General features: G+C 37.4%; 2 protein-coding genes across 14 annotated transcripts in view; one reads left to right on the plus strand and one right to left on the minus strand.

The window, feature by feature from the left end:
• The window catches only part of GABRA4 (gamma-aminobutyric acid type A receptor subunit alpha4), a 134,621-nt gene that overhangs the window by 26,643 nt on the left and 82,811 nt on the right, over window positions 1-25,167 (plus strand). The window lies entirely within an intron of this gene.
• GABRB1 (gamma-aminobutyric acid type A receptor subunit beta1) overlaps window positions 1-25,167 on the minus strand; it is a 76,166-nt gene that overhangs the window by 25,192 nt on the left and 25,807 nt on the right. For 2 of the 12 annotated variants that reach the window (XR_001555171.2, XR_001555166.2), the window contains exon 3: window positions 10,868-11,085. The exons of 9 other annotated variants lie outside the window; for them this stretch is intronic. The gene's annotated coding sequence lies outside the window, so the exon portion shown is untranslated. The remainder of the gene's footprint in view (window positions 1-10,867; window positions 11,086-25,167) is intronic. One more of the 12 variants, XR_004306893.1, reaches the window with a different exon arrangement.

The raw sequence follows: 25,167 nt of genomic DNA on the forward strand, positions 1-25,167 counted from the left end.
TCCTGACACTAATGAGCCTTGCTGCTTTTTAAGCTAGAAGGAAGTAGAATCCAGTAATTACTCAAGTATAAAGGAATCTGATGTGAGGGTTTTATCTTTGTCCAACATGGTAGGAATCTAGTCCCTTCTCCCAGGAGAATGCAACAGAAACAGGAGGCAGCATTTTCTGTTAGGTTCAGTAGAGAAAAAGGATGAAATATGAGGGATGGGAGGAACTCTGCATAGAGTTTTCTACTAGAATTTGTGGTTAAGATTTATAACCACACTTTGTAAAAGGCTTACCTATAAAATCTGTTATCAACATGTATCAACTAGGAGAAATTGCAGTGGCAACAGTAAATGGCTCCTTAAATATGACAGCGTGCTGATTCATGCATGTAAATGACTGCAAAACCTAGTTGAAATATGCTCTTACCACTCAAAGAGCAGAGCTTAAACTGTTAAGCGTTTCCAGATCACTGAAGTGATTCTTAACACTGTGACCAATTTCTGAAGTTCTTCTCAGTCTCCATTACTTATTTCCCTAGTTCTCCCCCTCCTTTACCTCCACTGTCTTTGATAGACAGTAAACACACCCCATTTGTCCCAGATGAGTAGCAGAATGTGAAAACTAATAACTCCAGTCAGTGATGCTGGCGGAGTAATTATGTCTTGATTCTTATGTTCTGAAGAAACTCAAGTGCACCTGGAGAAGCTGAGCTTCAGCAGTTAATCTACCATGCGTGGTGACTAATTTCCTTGTAGAAATAAAAGTAAAAGAAAACGCTTGCACTAGGAACTTAATGAGAGGATCTTTGCTTTTGCCAAAATATTGACATCAGTGGCAGCGTAGAGCATGAATGAAGAAATTAGGTTGCTTTCTTTCAGAACCCTTATTTACAGGAAAGCTGATTGATAATCAAGCCCTGTCAATGGATCTTAATAGGAAGAGGAGATAAATTTGAGAAGAAATGAATGTTTTCATTGCACTTGGCCCAAGATTTATTCTGTAATTTTGAATCAGTGTAAGGCAACCGTGGGAGCACCATGAATGGCCTTTGTGAGTTTCTTTTTGTTAATTAGTAGTTAATAGTAAGTATAATAATAATTAGTAGTGAGATGATAACTGGCTTGTAGTGACTGCAGTAGGTGATGACGAGTTCACCAAAGCAACCTCACTTAGCATCTGTATGAGATCTGTAGTCCCAAGCAGAGGGGATGTTACGTGTACTTGGAATGAACTAGGAGTGAGCATTTTAAACCAGCACAGCATTGGTTAGGAAAAGAATATATTTGTACTTCTATGAACTCATCTGTGTGAATAATTTATTTGAACTTGTCCTTTTCACCCAGGTCTTTGGCTAGACTTGCATAAGATGGAGCAAGTTAATAAGCCCCAGTGAGTAGCTTTGCTGTACTTAAGGAATTAACTTCTTCTGACTGCCAGCACTGATGAGTCATATGCAGATTTCTCCTGAACGGGTCATGTTGAAAAGAATCTCAGCTTTATGCCAGTGAGATATTGTTTTTCAGTGAGGAGATCTTTCAGGGTAGAGAGACTGATAACTTTAAATAGATAGGGTATCAATATTGCATATTTGGATTTGTTGTGTGTATGGGGAGAAGGGTTTACTCTTTCAGTCTTTCAGTAATGCTAGCTGTTATACAGAGTTTGATGAAAAGATAGGCACATTTAAATTCAAATTTTAATTCAGGACTGTAAGAAGAACAACAACTTAAATATTGAAGCTTTGTCCCATTTTATTTGATTTTAGACTTCAGTTATAATAAAAATTTAGTATCTTTTACTCTTAACCTCTTTTACTTGCTGCATGCATCAGTGATCCAGAAGACCATAATGTAGTTATGCAGCATCTTGAATGCACAAAATCTGTCACTGCTGCTCTGGAAACTGAACATCCCTCATAAAGAAAGAACACAGGATAAGTGTAATAAACTCTTTTGTTTCAGAAGCTAACTACATGATTCATAAAATAAAGAAGTGTTTTATGTCCTGTAGATTACATACTCGCATAAAAGTTTTCCCCATGGTATCTCTATAGATCTTATTTTATCTGCTTTCATTTCTACCTCTTTTAAAACTAATGTTTTTAGTAGTTACAGAAAGGGACTGACTGGTTGTCTGCTGTTTAAAAAGAGATGGGCATATGGTTGCGTTCAAGTAGGAGAGTAAAAGATGCCCCTGTGTACTGAGGACTGAAATCCTCAGCTCTTTTTCAACACAACAGACTCTATTCATGTACCTCAGAGAATTTCCTAGTTCAGGCTCAGTTGTTGACCTGTATCGGGTCTTCTTGTAACCTCCTTTACTCCTGCCTCAAGTAAAATCTAATATTCTGCAGACATGGACTCTTCAGATTTTAGTTTTTTCCTTGCACCACGTCTGTGCTTGATGCAAAAAATAGTTGACATATAATTCCTCACAGTCAGAATCTTTTGTTGTTCCCATTTTTTATTTAGCTTTAAAACATGCTATGGTAGACTTTATAAAATGCACTCTGTTCTGCCTTTACTTACATAGTGTTCATGAAGATGGAGTAAGCAACCATCTCAATGCTTTTCAATAATTCAGCTGTGGCCTTTACATTCCTTTTTTCTGCCCAAGTTGACCTCATTTTTTTTTTTTAATTCCATTTTTTTTTAAAATTAGGATTGTTATTCCAAGAATAAAAATTATTATATAATAAACACAACATCATAAAACCTCTTTCTCGAAAATACCCAAATACGTGAGATAGGACAAGGTTTCATAATTATTTTTTCAGTGTACTTTATCATTATGTAAAGATATGAAATTAATATAGAGCTTACTACATATGTTATTGTTTTCTGTTTCATTTGTCTGACTCATGAAGGAGAACTTTTCAACTAAGAGCAGGTGGGTTGTGATGCTTAACTCTTATTCTGTGTTTTTTCACAACCTGGCTGTGCTGCAAGGCTGCTTGAAGCCCTGGGAGGTGGCTGGATGGTTTTACTTGTTCTTCTGGGACGAAAGAGAAATACAAAGTGAGATATTCTGCCCACTGACCGTACTGTATTTTCTTTTGGATTTCATGGTTCAGTAGTTCTTCTCTGGAATATTCTAATGAGGGAAGACATAATAAGTCACATGGGCCTTCTTTAATGCAGACGGCTAATGAAAATGCAGGAAAATATCAAAGACATGATGCCAAGCTGTATTTCTTTGAAATTCTGATCCTTCCGCTTTCCATCCTGTACATGTTTTGGCTATTTTTCTCATGTTTAGTAGCTGAATCATGGGTTATTGCTAAGACTCAGTGTTCAGTTAAGCTTAAAGAAAAGGCTCTCTAATAACCTACAGCCTTGATGGCTGCTCTGTGGCATCACAAACTTTGCTGTTCTGAAGAACAGGATGGTTTAACTCAGATGTAAGCAAACAAATTCCTTCCCTACCTACCCCCCCAGCAGGTTAAGATGTAAATGGATACATAATTTAGAGATAACAATTTCTTTTCCCTCCAGCCTAAGTTTGTTGTTGCTGGATTTTTTTTTTCTTTCTCCCAGAATCACCTTTTTCTTGCAGCTTCTTGCCTTTTCTTGTGGGCTGCAAACTCTTCATTAGAAGGGGCTATTATGGTGTACTCAAATTCTAAACCCATTACCCTGAGGTTTTACAGAATGGTTGAAGGAGAGAACTGGGAACCTTTCCAGGAAAGAGATCTGAAAACTGGTTTAGAAATTTGATACCTTGTATGTTGGAGCTTCTACTAGTTCAAGATGTTCTGACTGGGTATAACTTAGGACTGCATGGGAAAGTGGTATATTTACAGCTAAATCTTACATCTGATTGCATTTTCACAAAATAAGTTTGTCTTTGAAAGTAGTAGGATGAATTATGATAAGGTTTTCCTTTCAGTCATTTAACTCCTTTTGCCACAGCCAGAACACTTTCTTTAAGCTTACTGACAGCAAGCAATTTGATTTTGCAAATAATACTTAAGCTGATAAAAAAAAAAATTCTGCAGGTGACTGGGCATAGTGGAAGATTGATTTATTCCCCACGTCAGTGAAAATTCATGGACAGTGCTGTGCTGTGTCCAGGCAGCTTTACTTATAATCTTGTATGTATGCAGGCTTTTGCATTTTTTCAAGACAGTACTTTGATATTTTCACTGACATCTTAAAAATAAGCCTGACATTTTGCCATCAAAAAGTAACAGAGGAAGGAATTAGAAATTGAATAAAAGATTGCCAGTGAATGAAGGCTTATATACATATCAAACAGCCAGCAGCTCATTGCTTATAAAATATAGAAAATCTTATTGCCATTGAGAAAACACTTTGAATGAAACAGCCATTCCACCACTGAGATCTCAATCTCTAGCTTACAGGGCAACCTGCAAAACACCTTCAAAGAGGAATATGGAAGTTCAGCTTTTTGTGACTGCCCTGCTCATAACCAGAATAGTGAGAAGATATAGATATACAATATTACTGGGAAAGTTGGTGTGTGCTGTCCCAAATAGTCTAAGTGTGCAGTGCATAGCACTGCAGTACTTGTTGACACCCAGGAGTTAGTGGCTGCAGTATGGGTTGGATCTTTTATGTGAGTTTTGCTTGGAAGAAAAATACCAGTGGATCTGTGAGTTCAGAACAATTGTCCTGTAATTAACTTGAAAGCTGTTGCTTCTATTTGTCCTGAAGAGAAGCCTGTGTGCCTGATAACTTTCCTGAAAGCTTGTCTGTTTGTTGCAGTTAAATCAGGTGGCATAATAAAAAGACTACTTTTCCTTAAAAGATGAAGTTTCCTAATGTCATTGTGCTTTTTTACGCAGTCCTTAAAATGTTCATCCAGTGTTTTGTTATTGTTGTTTTCATTTTTTGTTAATCAAATTGAACAAATCCAGTTCTGTTCATGGCATCTGCAGTGACAGCCACACAGACCATCTGCAGGTTTGGATCTTTTCTATCCAGCACATAGGCTGTCCAAGTCAATCTGCTTGCACTTCCCAGAAGTAGGACTAGTTTTAAACATTTAAATTATTCCACTAATGCCAAGCAAATGAATTTGTTGTGCAGAGGAAAATTATTTATTTTTTTCATCTTTAGTGATTTGCTTGTGAGCAGCTAAGAATTCACTGACTCCAAGGATGATAGTGTACCATAAGTAGAGCAAGGAAATATTACTGAAACATCTGTGTCACACCTTCAAAATGAAACTCTTCTCTCTGCTCAGTTACTAGAGGCAGAGTCCCAGCAGGGGGCTCCCGGGTAACACTGAGAAATCTGTGGGAGGTGCTGCATGCTGGTTGCTCACGCTTGTATGAGAGCTGTGTATTTTAAAACTTTAAATAAATAAATAAATATCATTTAGCATCTTTGTATTGTTTAGAAGCAATTTAGTTAAGGCAGTTGCTGTACTCTTTTGGCTTATCCCAGTGTTTTAGAGGAAATTGCTACCCCTTGGATTCAAAGGGAGACAGGGAAGGCGATGCTGTCTGGTTCAGACCTTTTGAAAATCAATGTGAGTGAGGTCTTGTGCCAATTTAGATTTAACCATCTAAGATTTTTTTTATTCATTTTATTAATTTTCTGCAAGCTGGTTAAATGTGCACTCCATATCAAGAAGCAGCAGCAATTATTGTATTAAGAACAGAATTAGTAGTCACAAGTGAAGAAAGATTGATCCACAATTATGCAGTGTGTTATCCCCCCAGTAAATAAATAAAAATCAGCTAATTTTAGAGCTGTTTATTTTTTTTGGAGAGCATGTAATAAGACAGGCCAGTGATCACCTTTATTTCAAGTGATACTAACTGGGGTATCTTAGGATACAATCCATGACTTTCTTTTTCTTCCTACTTGAGAAAATATCTGACGAGGTGATTGTCAGAAGTATTTATTTAGGAAGATTTCTGAAGGCAGTACTCTTGTAGAGTAGTTTATTAGCTGCAAAGTCAAAAGTGAAGTGTTTTATTTTCACAGGACTGCAAAGGTGTGTTCCAAAGATACTTTTTGATCAAGGAAAATTATGAAAAAATGGTGAAATATTATTTGAATTATTTTGAATAAGTGTGTGAAGTCTTTTTGTTTCTTGCTTACCACTGAGAATACACTAAAGCCAATAAATACAGCATGAGGGAAGTATAGATATTTCTACTTGGAGAGCTGTTAAGCCTTTAGAAATGCTTGTGTATTTGCTCCAAGTTTACAGAAAAATCAATGAGTGATGGGCTTTCCTTCTTGAAAAGATTTTTCGTCAGACCTGAGGACAAATATAAAATACCCTACATCACCTAACAGAATGAAAAAAAGCTAAGATTTCCACAGAATTCTTGATCTGCAGATTCTTCATTTACAGAAATATATTAGTAAACAGAACTGGAAGCAGGACATAGATCTCATGATTTATTCTTCCAATAAAACCACTTGATTGCGCTGTCGTGCGTAGTTTACAGATCCATTCACTGAAAGGTTATGAAAAATAATGTATCTGTAATCTCTTTTGACTGTACCCTCAGAAGTAGCTTGCAGAGGCTATACTAAAAGAGCCATCAGTGACACACATCGTCACATAGTTAAATTGGAAGACCTAAAAAGCACTAAGGACTCTGAACTTTACCATGTTTCTTCTGTCTGTTCTATGATGCATAGGAGATGTCAGCATACCCTCAGTGGATAACTTATCTTCTAGATGATAAACTTTGCAGTGTGATCTATAGAAATGATGATGATACAGGAAAGTATATCTATCTTCTTGGAAAATGATCACTGCCTTTTTGGACCAAGCCTATTTTTACTTCCCTGTTTTCAAAAAATTGCTCTTAGGCATTTTCACATGGAAAATGCTGTTGGTAGTTGCATCAGTGGCTGTGAGTTGCTCTGACCTGTGATTAGACAAGCAGTGTGAAACCAGGCATGCTGAGAGGTAGGCAGTGGTCTTCCAGAGCTCAGGTGGATGCTTTTTCCTCATAATTTACCCATATGTGAAGAAATAGCTTGCAGCTGGCTTGGAGCACCTACTCTTGGGTAGGTTACTCCTAAGTAGACGTTCCTGCCATAGGTTTGAGTGAGTTTTAAGTTGCTTTGTATCTGCTTATGCTCTTGGGCTTTTGATAGCTCCGATAATTCTGATGCTTCTAGATTCTTCTCCAAAAGATGATTTGTGGTTGTATTTGTAATTCAATCAAATGTAACCCAAAATGTATGCGTAAATTGCATGTGAAGTATCTATTATCCTTGTGTCTGTGAGGGCTGGTTTCTGAATCAAAGGAAATGTGATAAGGCCTGTAGTTTAAGGTAAGATTACATTATTGCATTACTTAATTATATCAGCTTATTAATGGCTTTGTGAAGTAAAATTTTTAGTTGTTTCAGGTTTTGTATCTTTATCAGCGAATTACATGAAGATGTTTTGGCCTGACGGTTATTAGAGCATGTATGTTGATATTAAATACAAAGATCCTGAATAGGGAATATTTTCTTGTATTTTGGAGTAATTCATCTGTCACTTTGTTTTATTTTACTTGGGGACTTGGCTGTTTTCTAGACTGTAAACTGTTTTTGCAGCTCCTTCTAAATTAGGCCAACAGTATATAAGAAGGAACTTGTTAAGAGGTCTGGGTGTATTCATCAGTCTAATACATGTCTCTGTACCTGGGAAAACAGCAACTGCCTCCCATGTGACTATTTATTTACCTATATAATGCTTCTATAACCGTAGAAAAGCTAGAGATTTCCCCCCATCTTCCGTCCTCCTTGATTCTGGTTGCAGGAAGTGAAAATCTTGGTTTGATTTTGATTGTTGTTACTGACTGCTGTCAGTATAAATGGGAATGAAGTTGAGTTTTGAGTATTTAACTTATTTTCTCACTCAATAGTAATTGTCCTCACCAGGCTAAAAATGAATAGTGTGCAAGATATGATCTTAATTCTTTTTTAAAATTATTAATATTGTTAGAGAGAAATGATAGTAAATAGCTTTCTAATGAACTGGGAAAATGTATATACCTCATATACATCAGTATACTGTAGTATTTGATAGGCACTGAAGTAATATGAGTTATGTATATAATACTTAACAGCTGCACTCAGCTTCCCTGGCATGTTTGAAAATAAATTCTATGGACATATGGTTACAGAGTTATATATGTTAATGTGCATTTGCTTGTTTGGACAATAGAATATGAGTTAGTTGGTTAGTAATGTTACACATTATTTACTACCGTGAATAATAAACAGAAGTAGTATCTGGAATAAGAAACATAACAGTAATTCACATGTTTAGAGGGCAGAAGACTTAAGAGCATGCTGTGTCTGTACAAGTAGATATGTGCTCATCATTCCTCAATCTGTTGTGATCCAGTAGCTGAAAGAAAAAGTGGATAAAGGAACTGTGTCATAACAGAAACAGTACTGGAATGGAGACACAGGGAACTAGTACTATTTTCTGTATGATCTGAAACCACTGAAGTATTTAGTGTATGTTTCCCTTGTTTATTCATCTGTGAAGTCAGACAATTAACCTTGCTTTATTTTAATTCAGCTGTGTTGGGGATGAACATCAGTGCCAAACTGCTGGGCACATGGATACAGGCAGTGTGGGTTATTTGTCATAGATGTGATTGTTCCAGTTCCTGTTTAAAGAAAGCAATAAAATGTCATATCTGAACCTGAAAAGACACAATTAACTCTGGAGTGAAAATAGAGAATATTCATGGGGATTGGGAGGCATGGAGAGATGCAAATTTAACACATCCTAGAGGGTGACTGAAGGCCATGTCTGAACAGACTGGGAATTTGCTGGGAGCTGATTTCAGCCTGCAGTGTAATTGGGGGTGTCTTTCATGTTTGAGTTGTACCAGTCCAGTGTTCCACCTTCAGTAATGAAAGTTAAGCTCAAAGACTGTGAGTTTTGGTGATACTCTCTGCCCATTGATTGTGTAGAAGCTGGATGCAAGGTAATACACTGCAAAGTTTGTTCTCTTCACAACAGGTGAAGATTGGAGCTGTGCTGAATTTTCTAACAGGCAACATTTAACTTTACCTCAGAATACTTTCTGCAGCATCTCTCTTATGAGGCATATGTCATTTGATACAGAATAAATTCTTGTTGGCATGATCTTAACTTGATCTGCAGGCTGGCAGTGGCATGCTTATTAGTGTGAGGACACTGGCTGCTAATAGATGCAAACTGTTCAGTGTGCTAATTGCCTTCTGTGGTACAAAACTTATTTTAATGTCTCTTCATTCTTCCTTCTACTCATTGTTAACTCCGTCTTCAGTCAGGTATTTCCTGTAGGACTGAAATGTTACATGTATTCTTGCTGTCAGAGCAAACATTGCTCACCAGATACACCTAAACATCAACCTTGTCTTGAGGACACCAACCTTGTCTTGTGGAAATCATAGCTCAGCAGCTAGAGCTGTGAACATGGTCTACAGTGCAACAGCGGACCACCTCTTTCTACACCTGGCTGGTGATGATGAAGCTGCGTGAATGAGGAATGCATGGAATATTGGTTGTCCTTTGCATCAGTGGGGGTTGTGAGGTCTTCAAGCCAAAAAGTCCTCTCATCATAGTTGCTCTGCTGAACTGGTTTTCAGTTTGATTGATGGGAACAATAGGAGGTCTGAAGACAATGGGAAAGAGGAGTTTTTCCCATGCTCTGTTTAGCAGATAGTAATGACAGTCTGTAGTCTATCAGCTGTTTCCTCATGAGTTCCTGGTTTACATTTTTTTTTATAGCTGAAGCAGCAGAACAGATCTGGCTGTACCAAAATACCTTGCATGCCTTGGTAGAAAGTGTGCGGCCTGTTAATCTAATGAGTTCAGAAGAAAAATTATGATGAGCCCAAATAATAGTTGTTAATTATTTTATTTTTTTTGTTTCTTGTGAAGCTTGAGTTGATGGGTTGGAAGGTTCTCTCTAAGAGCATGAGTAGTGATATATTTTAAATGGTTATGATTTTATAGGCTAACAGGTCACATCAGACTTTGATTGTTGGTAAGATGTAAGTTGTATTTCATCAAATATTACTTTCATTTTGAATTGCTGCAGCAGTTTATTTTATCTTTTTTTCCTCTCTTAGGACAATTTTAAGGCATTTAATCTAGATTTAATGCTTCTTTTTCTCCAGATTTACTGAAGTGTGTTATCGGTTTTATGCTCTCCAGGGATTTTCGCTGTTGAATGATAACAGGAGTCGAAGTTGTTTCAAGCAAGTAGTGTGTTTTACTCAGCCCTGCAGCAAAACTATTTTTAATTTTAAAAATAATCCAAAGCTTATAGCTCATATCCAAAGCAGCAATATCAGCATAATACATAATTTAGTTTAATTTTAATGACATATTTTGAACACTATTGTTGAGATATATCCATTCTTTTCTAGAATATACTTTACCTACAGGTGTGAACATAGGTTGTATTGTGTAGAGTAGCAGTTGTGATGTTAGATCAAGGCCGATTAAATAAAACCTATATTCAGATGTGCTGATAAGCCTTAAATAATTCATTTAAATTTACAAATGTCTTTTTATTCTCTACTAAATGTTGGTTGTATTTCTTCAGGTGACTCCCAAATTTTGTATTTATTATCATTCTAAAGAACTATGTGAGAAATCTTGGTAGGCTACTAGGCAAGTTCTGTAGAAAAGATCTCGATAGTAGCACTAACCTGCTCAGAAGAGCTGAAAGAGATGTTTGTATTAGCTATGGCTAAAAAAAGTAAGTTTCATGCCTTTTGTAGGACTGTTGAATATATTATTGTGCAGTATGTGGAACTTTTGTTGACTTTAAAAGCTGCAGTGAGAAACCAAGAAAAAGGAGTGCATTGGTAACACCTACACCTAAAATCGCTATCCATACATCTGATTTAAATCAAACAGGAGACACTCAAAACATACCATAGGCCATAAAGGACTGTTTCACCTGGATGGAGTGCATTATTCGCTTTTTCACTGTCAGCCTGTGGATGAAGGACTTCTTGTCACTTTGGAAATATGTCAGGCGCTCAGAGCTGGTCAGCTACTTTGTTGTCCAGTGTTGGGTTCAGAGGTATTCCAGAATAAGAGAGCTTTTTGTCCCTCCAGGACTGCTGGAAGTATATGGTAAGGGTGTAGTCCTAGAGAAATAATAAGAGGTTTTTTGTGTTTTTTTTTTCTATTTTGCATTTATGCTGAATAATTTTGCATAACTTTCTGCTTGGTTTTATGGAACATCTGATGTTCAAGTTTTTAGGACAAGGAGCAGCAGCCCATCACTACACATCACTGTGAAGAGCCTGGCCTCATTCATTTGCCTCCCACCTCCCTTTAGTTATTTATAAACATTAATCAGATTCCCCCCAGTCTTCTTTTCCCCAGGCTGAATGGACTTATGTAACTCACTCTTTCCAGTAAGGGAGGTGTTCCAGGCCCTTTATCATCTTTGAGTCCTTTCACTGGACTTCTAGGAGATTCCCATCTTTTATGAACTGGGGAGCCCAGAACTGGACACAGTATGTTGTCATTATCTGTTACAATGAGTCTCAGCCTGTTTGTTTCATTTTTGTTGTATATACATTTTGCCATTGAGAGCTGGACACGTTTCACTTCTGCCCTGGGACCGAGGGGATTTCTGTCTTTGGTAATCAGACATTGCCCACAGAAAGTGAGCATCTTTTCCTGACTCACACTGTAGTTTAGGGGAAATGCAACTTATGTAGTCCTTCAGCTTTTCACTTGCTTTAAAAGTATATTGTTTTAAAAAGTTTTTTGTCTTACTTCCTCATTGTCTTTCTCTTAATGAATTTAGTGATATACTTATTTATTTATTTATTTATTTATTTTATTTAAAGAATGGCTTTTCCACTTGGAGAAATTGACTGTGCTCTATATCTGATGGAGTTCTTCAAAAATTGCTAGAATAGCACTATGTAGACTACCAGTTTCATCCTCCTTATCTTCCTTCTCCCCTGCCCCCCTTTTTAATTGGAAAGTCATTTTTGTTAAATATTTAGCAGTAAAAATGCAGTGATGTTATAGATATAGAAAGAATTGGTTGGGTAAGATTTTCTTTTATGTAAGGGAAAGCCTCATCTCTGTTAACATGACATAGACTGGACTGTAATTTTTGAAGAAATAGAGAGCATAAATGCTGACTGATGTGAATTTGTATCTTCATCTTTAGTGGCTTCTAAAGAGCACGTGAAAATGGAAGCACTATTATTACCTTTCAAAAAGCCTTTCTGCCTGAAATGTTGCAGCTCACAGAGATAAGAAATATATAGTTCTATCAGGATTTGCCTCAGATTAATTTAATCTCTGAAGTAGTGTCTGGCTGAACTGTGACCATGCTTGGCTCAATGTAAGGAAACTTGACCCTGCAAGACTCTGGTCCACTCTTGCCTACTAATAGAAGTTTCCCTCTGCTCCCCTGATACAAACAGGTAGAGAGCAGATGGCAGCTGGATGAAGGGGTAAAAAATCAACGTTCTTGTTGCTGTTGGTGACAGTAGAGCAGAGATGGCGAATCTGTGCCCTAAAGCTGTGCTCTACTGTGCAGAAATAAGTGGTATATCAATGAGTATTAAAGAGGAGAGAAAACACCTGAGCTTCATCATAAAAGGATCTCCAGATTTCTTATGTCAGAGTTCAAGATATAAGTGCAATAATGGAAACTTTCTTTCATGACCAGCTTCTGCATCTCTTTGAAACCAGTAGAGGTGCATTAAAATGGGGGAAGTAATTTCCACTGCGTGCTTTACCAGTTCAACACAACGGGATATATGGAATATAATATAACAGTATTATAATCAAACTTTCTAAGAGGCATGCTGGTCTTGCCCTGCTTATCTGATAATTTATGGACTACAGTGGGGTATAAGAACAGTAAAAATGTCTGCTATATTTTCAAATACTCCAGACATGCCTATTTTAAGAGCAAAATAGGAGGCCTCTTTTGATTTGCCACTTTAGCAGTTTGATCCAGAAGACTTTTTCTATTTGTCCTCTTTCCACAATTGTCCTAATCTAAGTTCTGCTACGTTTCATATCTTTAAGAAGCTAAAAGTTAACATACAGAATGCAGTTCTTAGCAAAATAAATAAAAGAAAGGATATTTTGCAGTTATGTAACCTTTGTAGATCAGTATCGACTGTTAGAACTCCAGATGAGTGTGAGGGCAGCGAAGTTAAAAACACATCAGTGTTATACTTTTAATAGATATCAATGTATATTGGCAGTGATGGGATATATACTGATCTTAAATGTAAATGGAATAATCCAATAACCTAATACCTTGCAGCACCACTGAAAATAAGATGCAGTTCAAATACAGTGTAACTTAATCAAGAGAAACATAACTGAAATTGCAATTTGAAATTAAATGTAGAGTGATGATCAGAATACTGACTAAAATAATGCAATAAAGGTAGAATACAATATGTGTAAATCCTGCAGGGATCCTAAAATGTGATTAGTTGGAGACAGTTATTTTCTATGCTTACTGGATACAGAGAATAAGGGGAAGGTAGAGTTTCAAGGCTATGGTGAAGTGCTGTACTCGCAATTTGGAAAAGGCATGCTATTTTATATGTTGTAAGGATGCAAGTGCCTGAGAGGAAGCTTTTTGTGCTTGTTCAGTAAAGCTCTCTCCTTGTTCGTCTTGGAAAACCTACAGAAGATTCATGCCCTCGCCTGTAAATCTAATTTAAGAAAAAGCAATGTAAATGGTGGGGTTTTTTTTTGTTTTTTTTTTTGTTTTGTTTTTTTTCAGTCCTGTGTAATTTCTGATCTTTATGTTGTGATCAATTCCAGATATTGCACAGTGATTAGGGGAAAATATTCTTCCACCAAATTATGGAGGAAGGAAGTAGAAATTCTAATAATTCTGTTCTCTAAGAATGCTGGCTTAGCTGTATATCTGTATTAAGCTAGCTGGCCAGTGAGTTATGGATATGCACTCTAGTGATTGACTGTATTTGCTTTTCTTTCTAAGGATGTAATTTACTGTTCATTCTCCATTTGTTTTCAACTGCAGACTGATGCTGCATATGCTGTCTGGTTCCCCTTCTCAGCCCAAGGTAGTGAGAAGAGAGGGAAGAAGGTTGAAAGTATTCTTGAATTATTCTATGTTCTGTCTTTCTTCACAAGATAATGTGATTATTATGAACTAGACTTCTGTTGTGGAAACAAAATAGGAAGGTTCCCTGACTACAAGACAATAGAAAAATTTCTGTTTCCCTAAGATGAACTTCAGTTTTTTTAAAAACAGGATCAGAATTTTCCCTAAGTAAGCTTCTGTTTTGCAAAAATTATGTTTTCTTTCAGAAAATGGGGCATCACTTGTAGATGTAAGATTTCTGCAGAAGAAAAAGCTGTGTGAGTTGTAGATATTTAGATTGTTCCAATTGGTAACTGTGCTTGATAGCGAAGTGCCCTACAGCCCCCCCCCCCCCGCCCCCCTTTTTTTTTCTCTCTTCAGAAGTGCTGGTAATTCTCCAAAGGTATGGAAAACCTTGTTGGCACTTATAACCTCACAATTAAATTAAGTATGCAGCATCACAGCTATGTCTTCCAAAAAGAAGCAGAGATCTGGCAAGAGTCTGCATATGATGATTCTCTTTATTGTTCAAAGCACACCAGGAACAAGATTAGAGTCATTAAAAGTGTAGCATGTTGGAAATGAAGGCACTCATCGTTACTGTACTGGGATCCAATATTACTCTTTACAGTCAATAGTAGAAATCCTCTTATTAGCAGTGTGATAAAAATTGTATCCAATGTCTTCAGTCAAACTAAAAAGCAAAATGTTTCTCAGTTGTTGATCATCAATTTTGTTAACTTTTGTTCTGCATGTATGTTTGTATTTATTACTGCTTCTGAGTTTTTCGTTACAGTAGTTGTGCTTCACTGATTTGGTATTATTTAACATATAGAGGGTTAAAATCCCACACTTGATGAAGTCCCAATCTGATGATGTTCAAGGAGTCTTTGGACAAAGCACTCAGGAATATGGTAAGCATTTGGAATGGTCCTGTGTGGAGTCAAGAGTTGGACTCTGTGATTCTTGTGTGTCCTTTCCAACTCAGGACATTCTGTAATTCTATGATTCTTTTCAAACAAGTGGCAATACTGCTATAAAATTGCCAGCTAGGATTAAAATTTCTTATACATAGGAATGAGCATGGGCATTTGGTAGGAAACAGTATTTCTGAGGTTCTTCTGTGAGCTGCTTGGAGGTAGCTCCTTACTGAAAGACTGGCTCTTAATGAGGTGGGCATGGATTATCTTTGATGGTCTACAGCTTGATATGTGATATGAGGAGTAAAGCAAAGTAAGAAAAAGATGCAGCACTGTAAAGTCAAAACTTTGCAGAAAAATGGAGAAAGAGAAATTAAACTAACACTTCCCTTGGTACCTATAAGAAAGAGAATGGGAAAGCAAAACTCTTTTTTTGACAACAGTTGTTTCTGAAGCACTTGATGTTTTTCTTGCAATTTCCGTTTAGCTCAGCAGGCGTGAACTATAAGCCCATTACAAAGAGTGCTGCATGTCTGTGGAAGCTGGCACAGCAATAAGGGCTCATGGTGTCAGTGAACAGTCCTGAAGGCAAAGCTGAGATGATTGCTAGCCTTGGAGCAGATGGGAGTTGTTTGCTGAATTTTTTCTTGTACACTGCTGTGTAAGCCATAATGCATTGTCATGCTGATTTTATTAGTGCTGGACAGAAAGCCACAGAACCCTGAAGCCCGCACTGTACTGGGGCTAATATGAACAAAGTGAGAAGAACAAACCATGGTTTCAGGAATGTGCTGAACAATGTAGGAGGGAAGTTACTTATGTCAAGATGAGGTTGGGCTAACTCTACGGTAGCTATAGATATTTCTTAATGCCTTTACATAAAATAGTTATGTAGTGTGGTGATTAGGTGTGTGGCTATTCTTTTTTATTAATATACTTATAAAATGGTAGGAGCTATGTTTATTTCTGTGGCTTTGGTGATTGAAGTCTACTTGCTTATCTTTAAAGCAATCAGAACTGAAAATCATATGATCAACCTATCTCTCTGGTACTACAAAAGGCAGCTTGAGATAAACCTTTCTTCTGCAGCTTCTTATGAGCTTCATAATTTCGAGTATTAAGCTGCTTTCGTGATGATCTATTATCAGAGTTTCTGACTATACAACATGGATGCAAATTTTCTGCAGAGAACGTGCTTAGACTTTTGTAGGTTGTCAGTCTGGATGCGTGAATCATTGACACTAAATCCTCAGAACAGAATCCAGGTTATTTTTAGTGCTGATAATGAAAGACTTGTTTCATTTTTATCTTATTAATAGCATAACCAATTGGATAGCTAATTGAGTCGGCCAATTTAATGTGATTAATATGATTAAAAACCTAAAAATCTTATCATTATCAGTTTCATGAGAATCCACATTTCAAAGCATTTTATAGTATGTGGATGCATACTATATGTCTTATATGTGCACTACACAAGCATATAAGCAAGAGCAAATAACCCATCAGTCAGTTTGAAGGCATGTGACTAATAACCCTGAATGTTGATTAAGATACGGAAGTTCAGTTTCTCTTTCCTGCAAAATGAATAACAAGGGAGAACATAGAATAAGAGAGAATGATAATTATTTGGAAAGCTGAGTAGCTTAATGGAGAAAGTTGGGATTTGATGCTTATTTAAAAAAAAAAAAGGGGGGGGGGGCAGGGGAGGTTTTTAAAAATTATTTATTTTTTGGAAATGATGTTATAGATAAAGCAAAATTTAAAACTGTGGAATCATAGAACTGCGGAAGTTGTTTTTTCTGTTTCTCTTCCCTAATGCATCTACTGAGTGGGAAGTTACATTTTTTAATTTATTTTTTTGTCTAAAATCCACTTGTATTTAGACAGAAATGCTTCACTTGCATCTGGCCAAGTTATGTGGTCTGTGCCACCCTTGTTTAAAGATAAAATGTAATGTTCTTTCGTTGGCAGTTTTTGGTAGGACTTGCTTAAGTTATTATGGAGCTGATGAGAGGCTTTCATTGGTGTCAGAGACATATGGAATGTAGAGGTTCAGAAGGCCTGACTTTTCTGAAGATAACTCTGATAAACAGAACGTTTGTGGACATGAATAGAAAAGTAGTGGTAGTGAAGCTGCCTGGCAGCGAAGTAAAATATGGGACAGCTGCATCTGTTTTCTTGCACCTCTAAAGCTGATCTGTGGCAAGGAGGAGATGGGGGCAATAAATAGAAGCTGTGACAGGATACTGGCTGTCTGTCAGTTTTGATGTATGACCAAGGCAGCGGCTAAGTCACGACCCTGTTTGTGATGTGAGCAGTGATGGAGATTATGGGGAGATTCTTCACTGTGGTAATGGTAGCAAGTATCCAATTTCTGATTCTTACCAGAACAAAATAGCTCTGTTTAGGGACTTCTGTTCAGAGATAAATCCCATACAGGTGGCTAGGGAAGTGGTGCTCCAGCACAAAGTAGGGCACCACACTGTGCCATACAGTCACAGAAGGAATATGGCAAGTTACTTCTCTTAAGGTTCCTGATTATGTGGTATAGATGCAGTGAAGTATACCCTTAGTGGAATTATCCTTTTCCATTTATCACTTCTTATTTGCTTTACCTGATCGCATAAAACTTTAATGCAAAATTGGTATATTTGCATCATTGTTTGCTGAAAGGCTTAGAGATAAACACTGTAGCTAGCTGAAGGGCTTTCTAGATGAATCTGCTGCTTCTGGAAGGATGTCTTGTTTCTCATTTATTTATAGCATGAGTAGCTTTAGTATCTGTTCGAGTATGGTAATAAATTTAACAGATTACCAAACGTTATGTTTCCCTGCTTGCTTTCAGCTGATTACAACATCCCTATGTATTTCAGGATAATATGAATATCTGTTCCCTGGAGACTGACTTCTCACAGGCAGTAATCATAGAGCTAATAAATGGAATGAAGAATGGTGTTTAGGGAACAACTAGGGACGGTTCTGCCTCTCATTGCTATCTCTTATCCTAATATTTCATTCATTTTGCTAGGTTGGCTTTCTGAAGCAAGTTTCCTACCGCAAACTTACCAGATGCATTTTCTTTGGGTAAGGGTAGAAAATCAGATGGTAACTGTAGGACTTGAACAACTTGCTCTAATCATTTTAATTAGCAGATCATAAAAAAAAGGAACAGTCCTGATTCCTTCCCCTTTCATCCTGAGCTCTATTGCACAAAGCCAGAAGCAGGTCTCATTTGATCTGCTCTCAGGCAGAAATCTTCCCTAATTTCTCATAATTTAAGATGACTGAAATAAATTACTTTCCTGGATTGCTTTTCAGTTTGTGATATTTAATAATTGAAGTGAACGTGGCATCCAACCTGCACTCTTTAAAATAGGCTGAGGAAAACATGTCATAAATAAATTTTAAGAGGAGTATAACTTTTCCTGTTGGAAAGTCATTGTACTCTGAAACTGTGCTACTTTTAGTCTGACCCATAAAGCTGTGGAGAGACTATGTATTCTGGAAGTTCTTGCATTTTTTCATGTGTCATCTGATGCTGGTCATTACTGGGGATAGGACTAGAGATAATCTCAAGTTTCAGGCAGCATGTCAGCCCTGTTTTTCTAAGACAGCCAAATGAATGTTAGCTCTTGGACATCTGGATTAAAGATGTGGTAAAATAGATGAATATCTGTGTATTGAGCAGTGAAATAACATCAGATGGGAAAGACCTCTATATGTGTAAGAGACTGGAGAGCTAATTCAACAAGCACAATCTTCCTGAGAACATGGTCAGTTTTTAACTGTATTCCTTGCTTCCTGAAATTCTGTATGCAAAATTTGCTTCTCTTAAATATCCCTATTTCTCTACAGCATCAAAATACATTCAGCAGTTGGATGAACTCTTTAACTTTCTCCCCAAGACTTTCCTTCTCTATTTAATGAAAAGTCAAGTCTGGTAACTGAAAGAAAATCACTATGGTTACACTAGCCAGTGAGAGACCCAGGAATTAGACCTCCTTGCTTGTAACAAAATATGTAGCTGAGACTCCCACGGACATTTGTGATTGTGTTTGCAAATGTTAAAACTGACACTGACAATTTCGGACAATTCCATTGCAATGTTTTACTTGCATGACAGTAGTCTGCTATTGTAGATGTATTGCTTACCTAAGAAGTGGAAGAGTATGCACAAGTTTAAAACTTAACTTAAAGAGTGTTGGTTTCTTTCTTCACTCAGAAATCTATGACTTAGTCACCACCTGGCTAGCAGTCTGTGTAGACACTGTGAGCCAAAAAACTATTGAGAGCTGACTCTTTCCTAGCTGCAAACCTTGCCAAGACATCACAGTGAGACGTTTTTAGGCATTATGAGAGCTATGAACATTATGAAGCACTGGAGCTTCTACAAGTTACAGCAGATGACTTTTATGGCTGCCATGGTGGTTGGTATTTCTTATTTTGAGCTCTCATCCCTGATGAGAAATATTGCTGACCTACCACTGCTCTTTCCAGTATAGAGGTATCTACTTGTAAGTTAGCTGCAACTACAAAGCTCTATCAGAGAATCCAAGGACAGATCTGACTGGCCATTGTACAACAACAGCAAGTGAGCAAACTGGCTTCACCAAGGCAACTTGTTTGTAAGATTTGATGCAGGGTTGTCATGGCACTGAAATCAGCATGCAGATCTGTTCTAGGCCTTTGGTTGTTTTAAGCTGCTGAGCCTCCTCAGGGGTTGCATGCTGATCCCCACTGGTGCTGCCAGTAATTCACTTAAGCTTGTTCTTCTTTTCAAGCACCCAATGTCTTCACTTTAAGAGGAGCTGCTTGAAGGAATGTGGATTCCTGAGCTCCATTAGAGCATTGCAGGGGGCTGTGCTCAAAGCCAAATCTAATGTAGAATCTGAACAAATGATGCTTTTGCACTGGCAGAAGCCTCCTGGCTGTGGCTCAGGCATATTGTGAATGTGAACAGGAAACATCACTTCATATATATATCCATGAGGAAGTGGGGCTGGGAACACTGGGCTCCAACCTGGTTGTTCACTGAAACCAGTTTATTACCAAGGAGATTCATTTAAGCAGGGGAAGATGAGTAGAAAGGCTGGAGGGTCCTGAGCTCCAGTTCCAGCTCTGGCAGCACTGAGCTTGTTTAATCTGATGATAAGAAATCAGGATGGGATGGCTGTGTGCAGTAGTAAAACACTTCAAGCCAAGGCTGGCTGGACTGTGTGCTCTCCCTTTTGACATGAAGCTGTTCTACACGCTGATGCAAGCTGACTATTAAAACAACATTTCTGACTAGCAGGTAAGTCTGGGCCTGCTACTCCTAGTGCTGGAGGCTGTTTCCTGAATTGTGTGCTGCAGATAGAGGAGCAATTCATCCTTTCCCTAGCTTCAAAGTTTTCAGTGTAACTTCAGCGATGCTTGCAAGCTGTGAGGTTAGGCTGTGCTGCTCCCTGCAGACATGAGAAGACAATTTTAGTTTCAATTGCCTGACGAAGATCCACCTTTGGTAGGGGATCAATGATAGGGTTGTCTGTAGATGTCTTATAACAACTGTTGTTTAGACCTCGAGGTTTTTTTTTGTTTGTTTGTTTTTTTGTTTTTTTTCTGCAGAAAGCAATGGCTCAACATGGAGAGGAGGTGGAGTTTGAAGTACTAAGACATGAGGGTGAGGCAAAGGCTGGCTCTTTAGAGATCAGGAAACTAACCAGAAGGGATCGGAAGGCAGCACAGGAAAGAGCTTCTCTGAACATTTTAAATGAAGTCTGGGAGATGCTGTCCTTTTTTGCAAACCTCTCACTTCTACAAAACTAGAGGGGAAAAAAAAGAAAAGCAATATGAGGGATTTAAGCAATGTAATTCTGTGAAAGCCTCGGAAAAGAAAGAAGAAAGCATGAATGCTTGGGAACTGGGGAATAGTTGCATCAGGAGGTATAATAGTGTGTTTCAGGTCAATAATCAAATGGAAAAGTAAGTCAGAAGTCATATCAAATTGCCCAAAACTAAGATACAATGTGCCATCCAGTGTGTATTCAGAAGTCTCTGTAGCTGCTGTTTGCATGTAATAGTTCTTTCTGGCCACTGTGCTTTAATGTTGAAGTATGTATTGCAGAAACATGTGTGACTCAAATACTAAGTCAATAGGGATGTTTCTGTGCATATCCTGATGTAAGAGTTGATCCCAGACGGGCTTTTAATAATCACTTGCATACTTGGAAAAGGGGAAGATCTGACATTTGATTCCAGAATACTAGCTCCTTTTTCTTTCTTTTCACTGTCTATAGTATAAAATAGTTCCTTATTAAATAACACACATTTCACTAATAGAAGGCACTCTTATGATGATGAAGCACAACAAGCTCTAGGGACTAAAATAGTGTTTGCATCCTGTTCTTCTATGTGTTCAAATACTGTTTTTCATCAGATTTACTGATTAAAAAGTGGCAGAATAAGCATGTAGTAAAGACCGTTCCTGGCCTAGAAAGTGGGGTGGTCAACAAGGTGGCCATGCCTCTCAACAGGTTTATGCTGCTCTGGTGATGATACTGAGGGCATCGACATATTAGTGATCCCATGAGGAGAATGTTATAGGAAGAATCACACTGTGAAAGGTCCTTGGTACAAGCATGTGACCTGAGGCTGTTCTGTTAGTTTTATAGTACACCACAAGTATATCCTCAGCCATTGTGAAGGTGGCAGCTTCAGACTTGGAAGCATTCTTTTGAGAAATCTTGAGTATTTTTATATGGTTTGATCAGCAGAGAGTAGGCCAGTATATCTATATTTGATGAATGCCATAAATAATGGAAGCAGATTATTTGAATTGAGCAGATTTGTGATCTTCAGATGAAAGTGACTCATTGTTTTCATGTATTTTAGGTACTAATATGGCATTTGGGGAGTCCCAAACATGTTTGCTTTGTAATATTTCAGTGTTTTTAGCAAGGCTTTTACTTTTCTTTGGCAACATACAAATGCCTTTGAGGATGAACATTTCTGTTGGCTTAAGGCATATCTTCACCACTCCACCAAAGGAAAGACCAGTTTTGCTCTATCACTGCCCACCAGAAGCAGACTGTAGAAGAGTTCAGTCAGGCTGTTTATCTGTATAGATAGGTGAAGTAAGCCTGAAGCAAATAGAGAACCATCTGACATGATGCATGCACATAAGAAATGTCCACATCTCAGAAGAGTTATTAAGCCCCTGGCTGTTACTGAGTCCTTGTGAGAGTAATGTGTATTATTGCATTTGTATGAGATTCAGCAAACAAGCCCAGTGTGTTGGTTGTGGTCCAAGGAAGGAACAAGTAACTTAGTGTCTCTCTGTGGTGATGTTCAGGCAGTCCCATCAATCAAGAGAACTGAAAGGCTTTTTTTATGCTTTCTACCTTTCCACGTGGCAATAGTAGTGACAGGCACAATCTGGTCCTTCTTGAGAAACTAAGAACTGCATCAGAAGATTTAGTATGGCAGTACTTCATCTACCAGCAAAATATTATTTATGAACAGATGTTCTTTTGTAAGGAAAGCCACAGTATTGCCAAGTGTGTGCTGGTAAGTTCCTAGTGAGTGATAAAAGCAAATTTCCCCCTAGTGAAGACTCCTTGTGCTGCCCAGACTCCCATTAGCTTCAGTGAAAGCCTGAGTTTCTGCCTTAAGCTTGCACAAGGAGCTCACACACAAAAATGTAGGAGTTTAGAAGAGACCACCTACAGAGCCAAATGATATGATGACATAGACTAAAGGGACTATGTGGCATTGTAAGGCTTTTACAGAACCTAAAGAGATAATCTGCTCTGCTGGGCAGTGGCAGATATTAGAACTATTTCTTTGTTACTCTGCTCTGTGCTAAGAGCTTTCTATAGCAATTTGAGTCAAATTGCTGCGATAAACATCTCTGGAATGGGCTCATACATGTTGTAGCAAGCAAATAGGAAAATAATAATAATAAAAATAGGAAATTAAGGATGTTAAAATGGCATATGTGAATTAACAGTGTTTGTTACTGCTGTTCATGGGGACAAGTCATTTCTCTGACAACAGTAATGCACCTACTCTCTGTGTGACACACTGAAAATATTTACGTTGTGAGTGCAATGACTTAATCCTCATGGTTTTTCTTTCTCTTCCTTTATTAGTGACTTCATACATTTTTGTTCGAAATGGTAAGCACTTCTACCCAAATATCTTTTAATATTTTTCTGATATTGATGCTTTTCTGTTTTGTGACTGAGTTGACTGATTAAGACAAACTGGAGGCATTGGTGTGGGTGAATATTTGTTTCCATTCTACATGCTGTTTGCTGAAAAAAAAAAACAGTGAGCCTTCTAGCCCTTACAAAATGAGCTGTCAAATGTTTCATCTTGAGACAGTTTGATGTGGAACAGTAGAGCAACACGGTGTGTTAAATGTGAAATTGGACAAGTGAGGGCTGCTTATGTTGTTGGCCTTTGAACTCAGAAAGAAAGAGTGGTCCTGGACTTGTGAGATGAGCTGCAGATCAAAACAAATAGGATCTCTGGTTAAAGAAGATTAAAGAACATGAAGGTTAACTTTCATTAAAATCTACTCTTGTTGTTATGCTTCCTACATCATGCTGTTGCCAAGTAATAAAAATCTTTGTTAAACAAAATTTGTTCCAGCTCTTAAATACTGCCAGTGCTAAAAAAAAAAAAAAAAGAAAAAAAGAAATGAAAAACAAACAACTGCTTGAATACTTATTACATTATTATTACATTATTTATCTTCACTATGCCGTGCTTTTCTCTTCTAGATTATATATGCTATTTAGCCACTCTATGTATATATGTATATGTTTATTTACTCTTATTTATAACATAATGTTTCCTTTCATGCTTTCAGTGACTTGTTTTCCAAGATGGTTTGGCTGGACTTTAGGGTAGGTTTTGTTGCTAAAATATGTCACTGAAAAAATCATATTAACTGTACAGGTGACAGGTAGGGCTGAGTAATTTATCATCTTCCACTATAAGGAGTTCCAGAAATTCATTATTTTTTTGCTTTCTGAATGACCACCTATTGCTGATATCTTCACATGCTGAAAATGCAGACTTTCATGCTATGTGCTGATTTGGAAGGGGAAAAATATATGGATTTTAGCTAACAATTCAAAGCCAGATCCATTACAAAATTAACAGAAACATTTTCAGTATCTTCTTGCAAATTAATAAGCAAATTAGAAGTGAAGAGTTGAAACTGACAATGTCAGCATAAGAATGATTGTGGTGATCTTATACCAAGTACTTCTCAAGTTTCTTCTAGATCTGTACTTCTCTGTAACTCAATTTACTCACCTGTAATATAATAAATCTTCTGTCATTCACAGGGCTGTTCTGAGGCTTAATTAATCATGCTCTTTAAAGAACTATAGTTATTATACTGCAATATGTAAAATGTCACACAGTAATAGGTAAAAGAAACGAAATGATCAGATAGCTACAGATGTGGAGGAGGGATTTGTGTCTTGAAGGTGCTTTTAGTTTTCTTTGCAGCAGGATCCTGAGAAACAGAAGGGAATGGAAATGAACACATACATCAATAGAATGTTTCCTTTGTTCCTTGAGATTTGTTTAAATTGAGAATGTGTTGATGTCTGGAAGTCAGAGACAAAATTAAAGACTGCAAATACTACAACGTCCTCAGCCTAGAAGTGTAGAACTAGAACCCAGTTACCAAAGGCATCCTATTACTAGGCAACCTGTCAGGATATACCACCTGAATTTTCGGGAAAATTACAGCTTTTGGTAATGGAAACACTGGATTTGTACTCAGTATGTATTCTGAGACTTTATTTTTATATATTTAGTGTATTTTTGCTTGGGTTTTTGGTAGAATTGCAATTTTTCATTGCTTAGGAAAGCAACTGCCTTTCCGTACTTTAAAGTAGTTTCAATATAGCAACTATTCTCAACTCAATTATCATCTATTACCTAAAATGCTCCCTGCAGCTATTCTACAGTACAGAATTTGTCTGTGTGTGTGCATATATATAAATGAAGATCCCTCTGATCTGCATAAGGAATTTCTTAACCTAATTCTCTAATGTAGGGCTGCTCCAGTGACTGTTATGTGTTAACAGGGACCTTGAAGGGCAGTTGTACACCTGTGTGTGTGAGACAGAGAATCCCTAGTTTCAATTGATGGATTTTTCTATAGAAAGAGGGAGTGTGGGAAAAAGATTGAGAAA

The sequence above is a fragment of the Coturnix japonica genome, chromosome 4 (assembly GCF_001577835.2).
Source record: "Coturnix japonica isolate 7356 chromosome 4, Coturnix japonica 2.1, whole genome shotgun sequence".
NCBI lineage: Eukaryota > Metazoa > Chordata > Aves > Galliformes > Phasianidae > Coturnix > Coturnix japonica.